Below are 12,613 nucleotides of genomic sequence, written 5' to 3' on the forward strand. Positions count from 1 at the left end.
CAAAAAATTTGTGTAGCGGAAAAAAAAAAGAGCAAGAATGTCACGACTTTCAGCACACATTTAGCTATGCAGTCAATACTCAACGAGCCTTCTACTTTGTTTTTTAAGCTCCCCTGGCCCTCTAGAAAGCTTGAGGGAGAAAAATTCTGCTCAATAAAGTTCAATGGAATGTTCTCAAGGTATCACTCTGAAACGTTTATGGAAGCATCAGGGAGACATTCTAATCATTTTTGCCAATTTTCATCAAAATCCATGAAGAAATAAGGAAGTTGATTTTCAAAGCCACGTCCCCCTTAGGCATCTGGCATACACGGGCAGAAGATTTTGGTCATTACGATTACAGGTGTGTGACATGGTTTAGATGAACAATGACTCCAGATAAAGGCGTGAAGATAGATTTTTTTCCTTGGCAAATACACGTGCTTCTCCCCATTGGCACAACATTTGGCATTTGACAGTTGCTGTGCTGTTCAAGTCGTGTCCTGAAGTTGCTGGTCTTGCCTATGTAGATGTATGAGCAATCTGCACATGGCATGACGTGTACAACGGCTGGGAACCTGGTCTTTTTTTCTCTTTGGTCCTTCATGTTGACAAGCATGTCTGAGTTTTCTGGATGGAATGTGCATTACATGCATGTCACAAAGCCTAACCATGGCATGTGCCGTACATAAAAACTGCACACTGTGCCGCTTCTCACTCATTGGGAACAAGGCTCCTGTGAGGCAGCCTAAACATTAAAATGCTTTTAAATCTATTTGGTCAGTGTCCTAGCCCCTTCCTTTTTACTTGTATGTTATGGACTAACTTCAGTGTCCCAATACAGTATTTTTCTCATTGAAGTACTAAAGAGGTCATGGGTTATCTTGAATATGAAAGCGTGCCACTAGCCACACATGAACCAATGAGAAAAAGGTTAACCAAGTTTCAGTCTGTAAGTTCTACTGCTTTTCAAGTCACCAGTGCAGTGCCTCTGTTGCATTGACATAGCTTAAACATATACAGTAAAGCCTCGTTGATACGATCCTGTTGCATACTATTTTCTGGTGCTAACATTCGCAGTCAAGAACACAAAAAATGACCCAATACAGTTAAGCTTCTTTTTTACTAATTGATATGTTCCCAGAAAACACTATCTCAGCGCCAACATTCAGCACATCACCAAACTATGATCGTATGATACATTTTCGGGCAACTAGAAGACATGTAAACAAGAAATTGCGGGAGGCGTATGCGTTAGAGAACAATAGCCTCCCGCCGCAGCAGCTACTCAGCTGTGTTTGCCCGTTGATGCCATGTGAAAATGCCACTGTGCTCTCAGTTTACTATTCTGGTACCAGCGAATGTCGCGGCCATCGTGCGCTGCGTTCACAGATATTGCCAACCATATTGTAATAAGCATCTTCACCTGCCTGTGTTGCAGCACGCATGATGTAGTGCCATTGGGAGCATACTGCACACTTTCAGTAGGCAATAAACCAAATGAAGCGAAGTGAGCTTCATGTATCGCTCTGGTGGCATCATATTCTGGCGCTGCCCACCCGCTTGATTTCATTTCAGTTTCCTGCGACTGTCTTAACTCTTTCATTACAGCACCTCTGTAGAGCGATCAGTTTGATCGACAGTTTTCTGCACACTTAAACATTTGATTTGGAATGATTCTACTAGCAACATCACCCACCACTTGAAATATGACTGAATTTTAGCTTTGTCAGATTTGACAATGTTCGGCAGATTAGGGAGTCTGGAAAAATAATTCTTTGACTGTAGGTATTGTTGAAACTAGCCTCCAATGCTCCAAGGTCTTCAATAAAAATGCACTAAGTTTGCATTTTGGTTCACTCGGCAACGTAATTTTTAAACAACAGCATTGGTGAAGACACAGAAGCTGCTCTCGGGTTGTCAGTTTTCTGATCCGTCATATAGGTAGTTTTGACGATGCGTCAAACAACGGTAAATTCTCATGAGTGCATGTTATTTTGATAATTGTGTTCGACTAATATCAAGTGCAATTTTATTTCCCCCATGTGGTTTGGTTTTATCCATCAGTGCTTTGACAGCATATGTACAAATTATTACGAATAGTCCTTGCCATTGTGTGGGGTTTTCACTCACACAAGAGCATGCACTCGATTTGAGAGAAATCTTCCACTGAAGCTTGACTGACTGTCTAATCTCTTACATTTTGAACACTGCCTGTGCAAGGGCCCTTATTCATTACTGCACAATATTGTGCAACACTCCTCATTACTGTACAGCACTGTACAGGAACTGAACAAAGCACTGGGAGGCTCCAGCACCATTTGAACAGACACTATACCACCTTGCTTGCACAGAAAAGCTGATTGAATCCAATAGTCAAGTATGAGGAGGCTTCTGCATGCACCCTGACCTGACAACCATTGCTTCGTGAGCCTAAAGAACGCAGTAAAAACAAACAAGGTGCCTGCTGCAATGAGTAAGAACAAATGCTCCCTGTAGAATAGGAACTTACCCATTTCCCCATTTGTAAAGCTCCCCGCAGGGGCGTCTGCGTCGGCAGGCATTTAGTGTGTTCCGACACCACATACCCGAGCACACGAGGGTTGGAACCTCCCACGTCTAATCTTTTGCAGCTTTAGCCATGTCCAGGGAAAAGGGGATCCTGTGGGTTGAGCTAATGCGCGGTGTTTGGACTTTTACGGCCCCTCGGCAGCGGCAACACACCTCTTTGGCCCCAGACTGACCCACCCAGGGGAAATCGGTAGTTGCCTTTTCCTGTCTCTCTCTCCCTCCAACCTTTGTCTTTCTCTCACTTTCTATCTTTCCTGGCTTCTCCTAGCTTCCCTTTACTTCTAATTTTTCCAGGCAGCAAGGGTTAACCTTTTGTGTGATAGCCAATCTTGGTTATAACAGATTTGGTTATAGTGGCTGTGTACAGCTGGCATTAGCAGGCCTTGTTTTAACACAAATCCTGTCACATCCCCTTGTTGGGCTCCATGGTGGGTGGCTGGCACCACTGCCGAAAATTCCATGTTACTTATGGCAAGCTCTTTCCCCCCACTCCTTGATCGCCCTTAGAAAAGAGAGCGAACCAATAAAGTGTTCGTTTTTTGGATGGCACAAAGAAAACCTTCCAACATATCACCTAATACATTCAGGGAAACCAGAAAAGACAGTGAGAATGATCTCACCTTTCGTAGTTGCCAAATCACTTACTGAAATTCTTGGCACAGGCATCAAAGATGGCGAGCGGTGATATCCTTCTGGAGCTCCGTGAAAAGAAGCAACATGAAAACCTATCTAAGCTAGTGTCATTTGGAGACATCCCGGTGACAGTGACCCCACACCGTACCATGAACACAATTCGAGGCATTGTTTCCAATTATTTGATGGAATTGACCGAAGCTGAACTTTCTAGAAGGATGGAATGATCAGAATGTGATTAACGTCAAGCGAATTAAAATGAGGCGCGACAGTAAAGAGATCAATACCAAGCACTTAATACTTACATTTGGCTCAAGCATCCTGCCCGACACTATCGAGGCAGAGTATGTGAAGATTCGCATCAGACCGTATGTCCCAAATCCTCTGTGATGTTTCAGATGCCAGCAATTTGGCCACCGTTCGCAGAACTGCCGAGGCTGCCAAACCTGTGCTAAATGCAGTGCTCATGAGCATCCATCAGAATCCTGTGAAAATACTCCACACTGTGTCAACTGCGATGGGGAGCACGCCGCCTACTCGTGATCCTGCCCATCGTTGAAGGAAAAAAAGGATATTGTAACTAGCAAAGTCAAAAAGAATATTTCATTTAGAGAGCCACAAAGGCACGTGTCATACCTGCCCAAAAACAACTTTGCTGATGTGATGCACCAAGGGGCAGCCACATAACGGCTTCCAGTGACTGTCTGGCCCACACGCAGTGAGCCGCCAGCGACGCCATCTGCCCCCTTGGTAGATGCAGCTAGCCCTGCTCTGCCACCCCAGCAGAAGGCGCCATTGACCTTCGGGATGGGGGCTCTAAAAGTCTTGTCTCCTGAAACAAGGCCTTCACATCAAACAGAGCGCTCACAAGAGCGCGTGCCCAGGGCCTTGCAAGTGGCAACGGACACAACAACCAGCCAGACAGCGCTGCCAGTGCCTAAGGAACGGCGAGGTTCTTGCGATCACTCCAAAAAAGACAAACCTCGCGTCACGGCACCTAGAAAGGGCCCGTGAGCTAATCTTCATCTTTTAAACACTCAGCACTAAACACATTTATCCTACTGGAGACAGAAATACTACAATGGAATGTTAAAGGACTTCTTTATAACCTCGATGACATTGGAGAACTCCTACACAAACATCATCCAAAGTTGCTGTGTCTTCAGGAGACACATCTTAAATCTACACAAGCTTTCTCCGGCAATACACATACACTATTTTCAGGAGAGACCGAGATGATGCTGCTGTATTGTCTGGTGGTGTAGCAATAGTTGCGGACAAGTCTGTAGCTTGTCAACATGTGGCCCTTGAGACTCCCCTTGAGACAGTGTCACTTCAGACAATTATTTTCAGTAAATTGGTAACTGTATGCCTTATTTATATACTCCTGAATCGTCACCTCGAAAAAACAGTTTTATAACCTCATTGATCAGCTTCCTGATTTGCTTGTGGGTGATTATGGGTGATTTTAATGCTCACAGCACAATATGGGGAGACTCGCGATGTGACGCGAGAGGTTGATTCATAGAGAACTTTTTAGTAAACACCGGTACATGCCTGTTCAATAAAAATGACCCAACTTATTATAATGTGTTTCACAACTCCCATTCTTCTATAGACCTATCTATTGACTCTGCAGCTCTTATCCCTTACTTAGAGTGGAGCGTTATTAAAAATCCTTACGGAACTGACCGTTTTCCTGTAATTTTAAACTTAATTCAACAACACGAATGTCCTCCACATGTGCCTCGGTGGAAGCTAGCTTCTGCCGACAGGGATCATTTTAAGGAATTGACCTACCTATCACGGCATTTTATCACCAATTTTAGTATTGACGTTTTTATCATCGAGACAGTAAATAACTTCATTCCACAATCAAGCGGTAGCCCATCCAAAAACGAGTTCCGTGGTGGAATAATGAGTGCAAGGAAGTGTAGAAAAAGCAAAATAAAGCATGGGGCATACTTTGCTGATCCTCAACTGCAGAAAATTTTATAGAATTTAAAAACGTTAAATCACAGTGAAGGTGAACACGATGGCAAGCTAAGACGGCAAGCTGGGAGAGGTTCTTGTCCGGCATTAACTCATACACTCAGGAGGCAAAAGTGTGGAATGGGCTAAGGACGCTTAAGGGACAATGAATTCATCTATTGCCCCTAGTTGATAAAGAAGGAAACAATTTGAAAGACCAGGCCGACACTCTCAGTGAACAGTTCAAGTGCGTATCTAGCTCCACTCACTACTCTGAGAACTTTCTGAAATGTAAAGCAATAAAAGAACTTAAGCCACTGAATCAGAAATGTAGCCCAAACGATCCTTATAACCGTCCTTTTAACATTGCCGAACTTAAAGCTTCTTCATCAGCATGTTAGAGCTCTGCACCGGGCCCCGATAGAATCGTGTACGATATGGTTAAGCACCTGCACTTCGTCATGCAAATCATGTTACTCACACTTTTCAATACTATCTGGGCTGCTGGCTATTTCCCATCTAAATGGCAAGAAGCTATTGTGATCCTAGTTGTAAAGCACGGTAAGATACTTCATTACTGACCAGCTATCGTCCTATAGCGCTTACGAGCTGCCTTTGTAAGCTTTATGAGAAAATGATCAATCTCCGTCTCGTACATTTCCTAGAGTCCAGCAGAGTGCTTGACCCATTTCAATGTGGCTTTAGGGAAGGCCGATCTATGACTGACTATCTCGTGCGCATTGAAGCAAACATCCATGATGCATTTGTACACAAGCAGTACTTCTTGTCTATATTCCTCGATATGACAAAGGCGTACGACACGACATGGCAGTATGGTATATTACAAGATCTGTCGCACATGGGCATTTGAGAAAATATGCTTAACACTATAGAAAGCTACCTGTCCAACCATACGTACTTTCCGAATTAGAATCGGCAATATATTGTCCTTTCTATTTATACAAGAAACTGGTGTACCTCAAGGAGGCATGCTCAGCTGCACGCTCTTCATTGTTAATATGACGTCGTTCCGTGCATCGCTACCTTCAGCAATTATGTATTCTGTCTATGTAGACGATGTACAGTTAGGCTTCAAATCTTGTAACTTCACAGTTTGTGAATGACAGGTATAGCAAGGCCTAAACAAAGTGTCTAAGTGTGCAGAAGAAAACGGATTCAAGCTTAACCCCCAGAAAAGTTCTTGTATACTTTTCTCAAGAAAGAGAGGGCCAGTTCCAGATCCCAGTATCGTACTGAATGGGCAATGAATACCCGTGAACAAGGAGCACAAGTTTTTAGGTATGCTTGATGCAAAATTAACGTTCATCCCACACATTAAATATCTGAAGGCAAGATGCCTGAAAACAATGAACTTATTGAAAATTCTCTGTCATACAACATGGGGAAGTGACAGGAAGTACCTATTGAACATTTACAAGAGCCTTGTTCAGTCACATTTAGACTATGGTGCCGTGGTATATCACTCTGCCATGCCGAGTGTGCTAAAAATACTGGATCCCGTGCACCACCTAGGTATCTGTCTGGCCACAGGCACCTTCAGAACAAGCCCTTGAGAGTCTATACATTGAATCGAATGAGTGGTCCTTTAACCTACAGTGAACATACAGGAGTTTCACATATTTCCTCAAGGTACAGTCTAACCCTCGACATCCTTGCTACACATCTGTTAAGGATATGACATATGCTGCACTATTCCATAATCATCGCTCAGTGAGGGAGCCTTTTCCAATGCGGGTCAGGAAACTCTGTGAGGAAATCTGTGTCGCAATCCTAGAACATTGTCTGACGGCTCTAGTGAAACTGTTGCCACCATGGCAATGGCAACTTATTGAATTTGACACATCATTTATTGAGGTAACGAAACACGCTCTAGGTGTTCACATACAGATGCACTTTCTGGAGCTTCAGTCGAAGTACAACTGCCTAGAGTTTTACACAGATGCTTCAAGGTCGCAAGCCAGCATCTTTTAATAGCTGTCGGCGCGTCTTTCTTGGACCCCAATGTTCTACACTCGGAAGCAAGCATCTTCACGGCAGAGACCTATGCCTTACTGTCGGTCACTAAACACATTAAGAAAGCAAAGCTCCCAAAGGCCATTTTATTCGCAGATTCCTTAAGTGTCGGCAAAACCTTACAATCGCTAGGAAAACACAAAAATCCTGTAATCAACGACCTGTATTCATAGCTGTGCAAAATGTATGCATCCAGCCAACAGATTGTAATATGTTGGGTGCCTGGGCAAAGGTGTATACAGGGTAATGAGCTTGCAGATAGAATGACAACTTCAATAGCAACAAAACCTAGAAATCTGACCATACCTGTTCCTTGCACAGACTTAAAGCCATTCTTATGAAAAAAACTCGGGAGCTATTGGCAACACTTGTGGGATGTGTGAACATTGAATAAGTTCCATGTAATTAAGCCCTTTCTAGGGAACTGGCCATCATTAGCAAAGTCGCGACAATCTGACATCCTCTTTTGTCGCCTCAGAGTAGGGCACATGTACGGTACCCATTCACACCTTTTGACTGGTGCTGAACCTCCCCTCTGTGGCAGATATGATGAAAGGCTGACCGTACTTCACGTCTTGCTGGAGTGCCTGGAAGCAGATGCAGAATGGAAAAAGAACTTTCCTCTGGCATACAGACTACAGATTCCCTTATATCTGACATTGTTTCTTGGAACAGAACCTTTGCTTGAGACCAAAGCACTTCTTAACGTCTTGAATGATGTTGTGTTGCATGTTGTCAGCCCAAGAGATTCATAGCCGTCCCTCTGTCTAGAGGGCATTGCTGCTAGCGTACTGTTTTGTAGAGCATGTGCATCCAGACCCTTGTGCCCAAGGCTCTTAACGAGGCGGTTAGCAATAGTGGAATCGACACATTTCTTTTTCGTGTTTTTTCATTTTATAATATATTTTATGGTCATCGCTCACATCACTTGTCCTTGACATTATTTGAATACTTGTATATTTTACGTACCTTACAGCGAATATTTTAGGACTCTTACAGCCTTGATACATCTTACAGTTGTCACTCACCGCATCATCGACTCTCCCACACCATTTCTTGGCGCTCTTTGGCCATCACTGGCCTTTGCACCAAAAAACCCTATACGTCATCATCCCATTTGCGAAGCTACTGCTTTCCCACATAGCATGGGCATCACTATGGCTAGTTTTGACTGCAACAAATCTTCATAATAATTATTTTGCGTGATCTCACTTACAAAAGTTGGGGACTAGGAACCAAGTGCATATTTTTTGTATATTTCAGATTTTTGTTACTTTCAGTACTTATACTAAAACTAGCAAATTATTATATGCATTCGTATTCTTAAGGTGCTTACAAGAATTCTAAAAAGTTGGCTGATCAATTATTACTGCCTTACATCCATCCAAACACCAGCGATCAGGCTATAAATATTTTTCGCAGTATACATTGCAACCACTACGTCTTGAGAGGAAAGGTGAAAACATAAAACACCGAAAATAAGCACATTTCTAGAGGTAATGAAAGAGCTAAAACACTATGCAATAAGAGAATGACAATGTGCGTCTCTGGCCTCTCGTGCCCCACCAGCTCAACGCGCTTGTGCCACAACAATCGACCTGTCCTGGGGTATGTCACAGTGTTACGTCACCGGCACACGTGCAGTAACCCTGGTTGGCAAAACACCGCCTCCACCAGCTCTTGGCGGGGTGCAGTTGCACAGTGTTTGTGGACACTTCTTTTTTTCTTATTTTTGTGAAACAGCACTCTTTTCAGTCAGATTAGCAGTATTGTGTGCCGGAGAACATTGGTGTGTTGTAAATGGCATGGTGTAAAACTGTTGATGCTGGCTTTCTTAGTTGCAGAAGTTAACAACATGATGGTTTATTGGTGACAGCAACATCGGCTTTTCTTCGAAAATGCACCACGTTTGTTTTGTCAAGATAAAGTGTGTGGTAAAAAATAGTGACAGTATGGGCTCATCTTTGTGTAGGGAAACGGAGCACATTGCTGTGTAGATGCGCGTGTGGTGTAGTGCACGATTAGCAATATATCATGTTTTCGAAAATGTGGACATGCTGGCATGTAATAGGGGGCAGTCTTAGTGACCAGGCATCAGCAGAACTCCAGGTCCCGTCATTTTTGCACAGGTGGAAATGAATGAGACCCAATGATCAATGAGCATGTTTATCTTAGTGCCGTCTGTGCTGCGTGGAGAAAAAAAATAGTTTTAGCATAATCTATCAGCCTAAAGGTATGACTGTAAATGAGCTCCTCGCATTTCTATTTTTACCATTCCCGGAACACCGTACGCCTCGCCGCAAGGAACGGGCATGCACTATAAATATGTTTTTACCATTGCCGAAGCTTCGTGTGTGTGCTTCGCCACGGGGATTGCAGTAAAGGCCACTCACTAACCTTATCGCACTTTCCAGCAGATATCATGGGTTTTAGCTAAAGCAGTGAACTTTTTTGTTTTATTTCTTGCGTTATTTCTTGTTCCATTACGTCTCTTTACGACACAAAATTTATGCTGCAATGATACACATAAACACGTAAAACTGCGTCTTCTAGAATGAAAACGAGGAAAGGGAGACTGCAGGCACAGCCATGTTAACACGCAACAAATGCAGTATGATTTATATATGCTTTGTGCATTCGCATTCCGCTGACTAAGAGGTAAAATTATGTGGTGTTTAACATTCCTAGGGCGCGATCGGAGATATTCTGTTCGATACGCATTTTGTTCAGTTGCTGCAACGTCACAAAGTTGCAGTATGCAAAATTTGTGACAGCGGGGCGGAGAGAGCAGCTAATCAGAAGCGGTGACCTCCCCGGAAGTTTACTTCCGTCGTTTGTCGTCTGCTTGCAAACGGTATACTACAAAACCAAATGTTTCTCGTCTTCCAAATGAATTAAATCTTTATCTAAAAAAATATATTTTTTCTTCTCAAGCCCAAACACGTTTTCAAATAGTAGTACGTGTGACTACTGCAATTTATAACTATTAGGTTCTTTGCGTCGTCCCTAGGTGGTGTCGCGCACAGCGAGAAGAAAAAAGAAAAAGAAAACGGCGGGAGGAGTGGCGCACTTTTCAAGGGGCAGCGACAACATTCCAGTGGCTCGCTGGCACCAATGATGTTGTCGATTTATCTGTACAACCAACGAATTATTTGTTTCGAGAAACAAAAACGACGCCGGAATTCACTTTCTGCCATTTCTTCAAACGCGTTTCGCACCGCCACCCGCTCTCCTCCTTCCTCTAGAAACGCCAGCGCAACAACCTAAGTTCCCAACGGAAGCGCCATTTTCTCGAATTAAACTATGAATTGGATTCAAACGTGCTATTCCGCAGCCGAAAAGGCCGCCTGTTGGATCCAATCCAATCCACCAGACGCGCCATGCGAAGCCGTATGATCGCTCCAAACTTCTCAACTCCCGTCGCGTTCGGACGAAATGCTCGGTGGGCGGATGATTGACAGGAGCGTGTCGTCATTTGGACGTCACCAAAAACGGGGCGGCGCCCCGCGGCTGGCAACGTCGGCGCGGAGTAGGCCAATCGCGCGCGCCGGTAACCGAACGAACGCGCCGAACAACCATCTCCGATCGCACCCCTATTCTGCAGAGTGGCTTATGAAGAATGCTGTAAGCAAAAGCTCCAGAATAATTTTGGACACCTGGGGTGTTTCACCATGCACATAAAGAACGATAATGACGGTTTTTGCCTTCCGCCCCAATCAGAATTTAGGCGCCACCACCGGGTATGGCTGATGGTTGCAGATGAAATTATACTTGCATATCGTTTAAGATTGCAGTGTAAACGGATGGAAATGAAGTACGTTTACGTCAGCGCAATGCATTTTCTTTCCCCAATGACCAGGCATTTCAGCAAAGTGCCGTCTCAGCACGGAGATAATGTTCCATCTTCTGCGCTAATATATTCGCTTTCGAAGAGTAATGTAATATTTCTGGCTGTCTGATCTACGGAAGAGGCATTCTTACGAAATCACCATATGCTGACTTAAAGGTGCTATGGAATTGGAAACAACGCTACGTTGTAGTACCAGTAAAATGAGGATGGCTACTTTCTGAGTACAGTTCATAGATGCCACCACTTCAGAAACTAGCAGTGTACGAAAATTTCGATCGTAGCTGCTCATATACAGGCAGCGCTCCTATGCAGAGAATCGGTCGGCTAAATGTTTTTTGCTAACCAGCGCCCACTTTGGAGGTGCAGCAGATGGGAGGGGCACTCCCAGTAATGTCACACTGTTTGCAAACAGGAGAGGTCTACTCGCACCAGGTGGGCACGTCAAAACTTGCCAGCAAAATGCCCCACTGAAAAAAGTTGCTAACCCGGGCCAAATTCGAGGTGCTTAAACGGAAGCTTTTGAGGCTGCAGACATGACAATGTGCATCTCAGGCCAATCAGCCCCCGTGTCCTACTGCAACAATTCGCTTAATGCTTCACATTGGCAATTTTTAGTGACTTCGCATCATACGTTTTCACAGTTAGTACATTTTTTTCCTGTGTTTTCCTGCAAAATGTATGGACAATGTTCTACTGTATATTGCCATGTTGCTGTCTTCTTCACAGAAAGCTAAGCCTAGTCAAGCTGCCATTACACAGCCTTTGTCCTACCATCACCACCACTGATGTATGAAAGTGAGCTGCGCTAGTAGATAGATGTCAGACTTGAGCAGTTATTCGCTTAACAAAGTGTCATACATAACATGTTACAGTAGCAAAGGTCTGTGTGCTGGAATGGAATGAAATTCTTAAACAATGAGTATTAGGAGTACTCTACAATGGATCACATCCATGTCATTCATCAGGTTATGGAGAAATCCGCAGAGTACAATAAGCCTCTCTATATGGCTTTCATAGATTACAAAAAGGCATTCGATTCAGTAGAGATACCAGCAGTCGTAGAGCGGCATTACGTAACCAAGTAGTAGAGACCGGTTACGTAAATACCTTGGAAAATATCTACAGAGGTTCCACAGCTAAATTCTACACAAGAAAAGCAGGAAGATACCTATAAAGAAAGGGGTCAGACAGGGAGACACAATCTCTCCAATGCTATTCACTGCATGCTTGGAAGAAGCATTCAAGCTATTAAACTGGGAAGGCTTAGGAATAAGGATCGACGGTGAATATAGATCTGCAACCTTCGGTTTGCCGATGACATTGTTCTATTCAGCAACAATGCAGACGAATTACAACAAATGATTGAGGACCTTAACAGAGAGACTGTGAGAGTATGGTTGAAGATTAATATGCAGAGGACAAAGATAATGCTCAATAGCCGGGCAAGGGAACAAGAGCTCAAGATCGCCAGCGAGTCTCTAGAGTCTGTGAAGGAGTATGTTTCCCTAGTCAATTAATCACAGGGAACCCTGATCACGAGAAGGAAATTCATAGAAGAATAAAAATGGGCTGGAT

General features: G+C 43.7%; 1 protein-coding gene across 5 annotated transcripts in view; it reads left to right on the forward strand.

Annotated features, from left to right (window-relative positions):
* The window catches only part of kappaB-Ras (NFKB inhibitor interacting Ras like 1), a 78,477-nt gene that overhangs the window by 52,129 nt on the left and 13,735 nt on the right, over nt 1-12,613 (forward strand). The window lies entirely within an intron of this gene.

The sequence above is a fragment of the Dermacentor andersoni genome, chromosome 1 (assembly GCF_023375885.2).
Source record: "Dermacentor andersoni chromosome 1, qqDerAnde1_hic_scaffold, whole genome shotgun sequence".
In the NCBI taxonomy this organism is placed as follows: Eukaryota; Metazoa; Arthropoda; class Arachnida; order Ixodida; family Ixodidae; genus Dermacentor; species Dermacentor andersoni.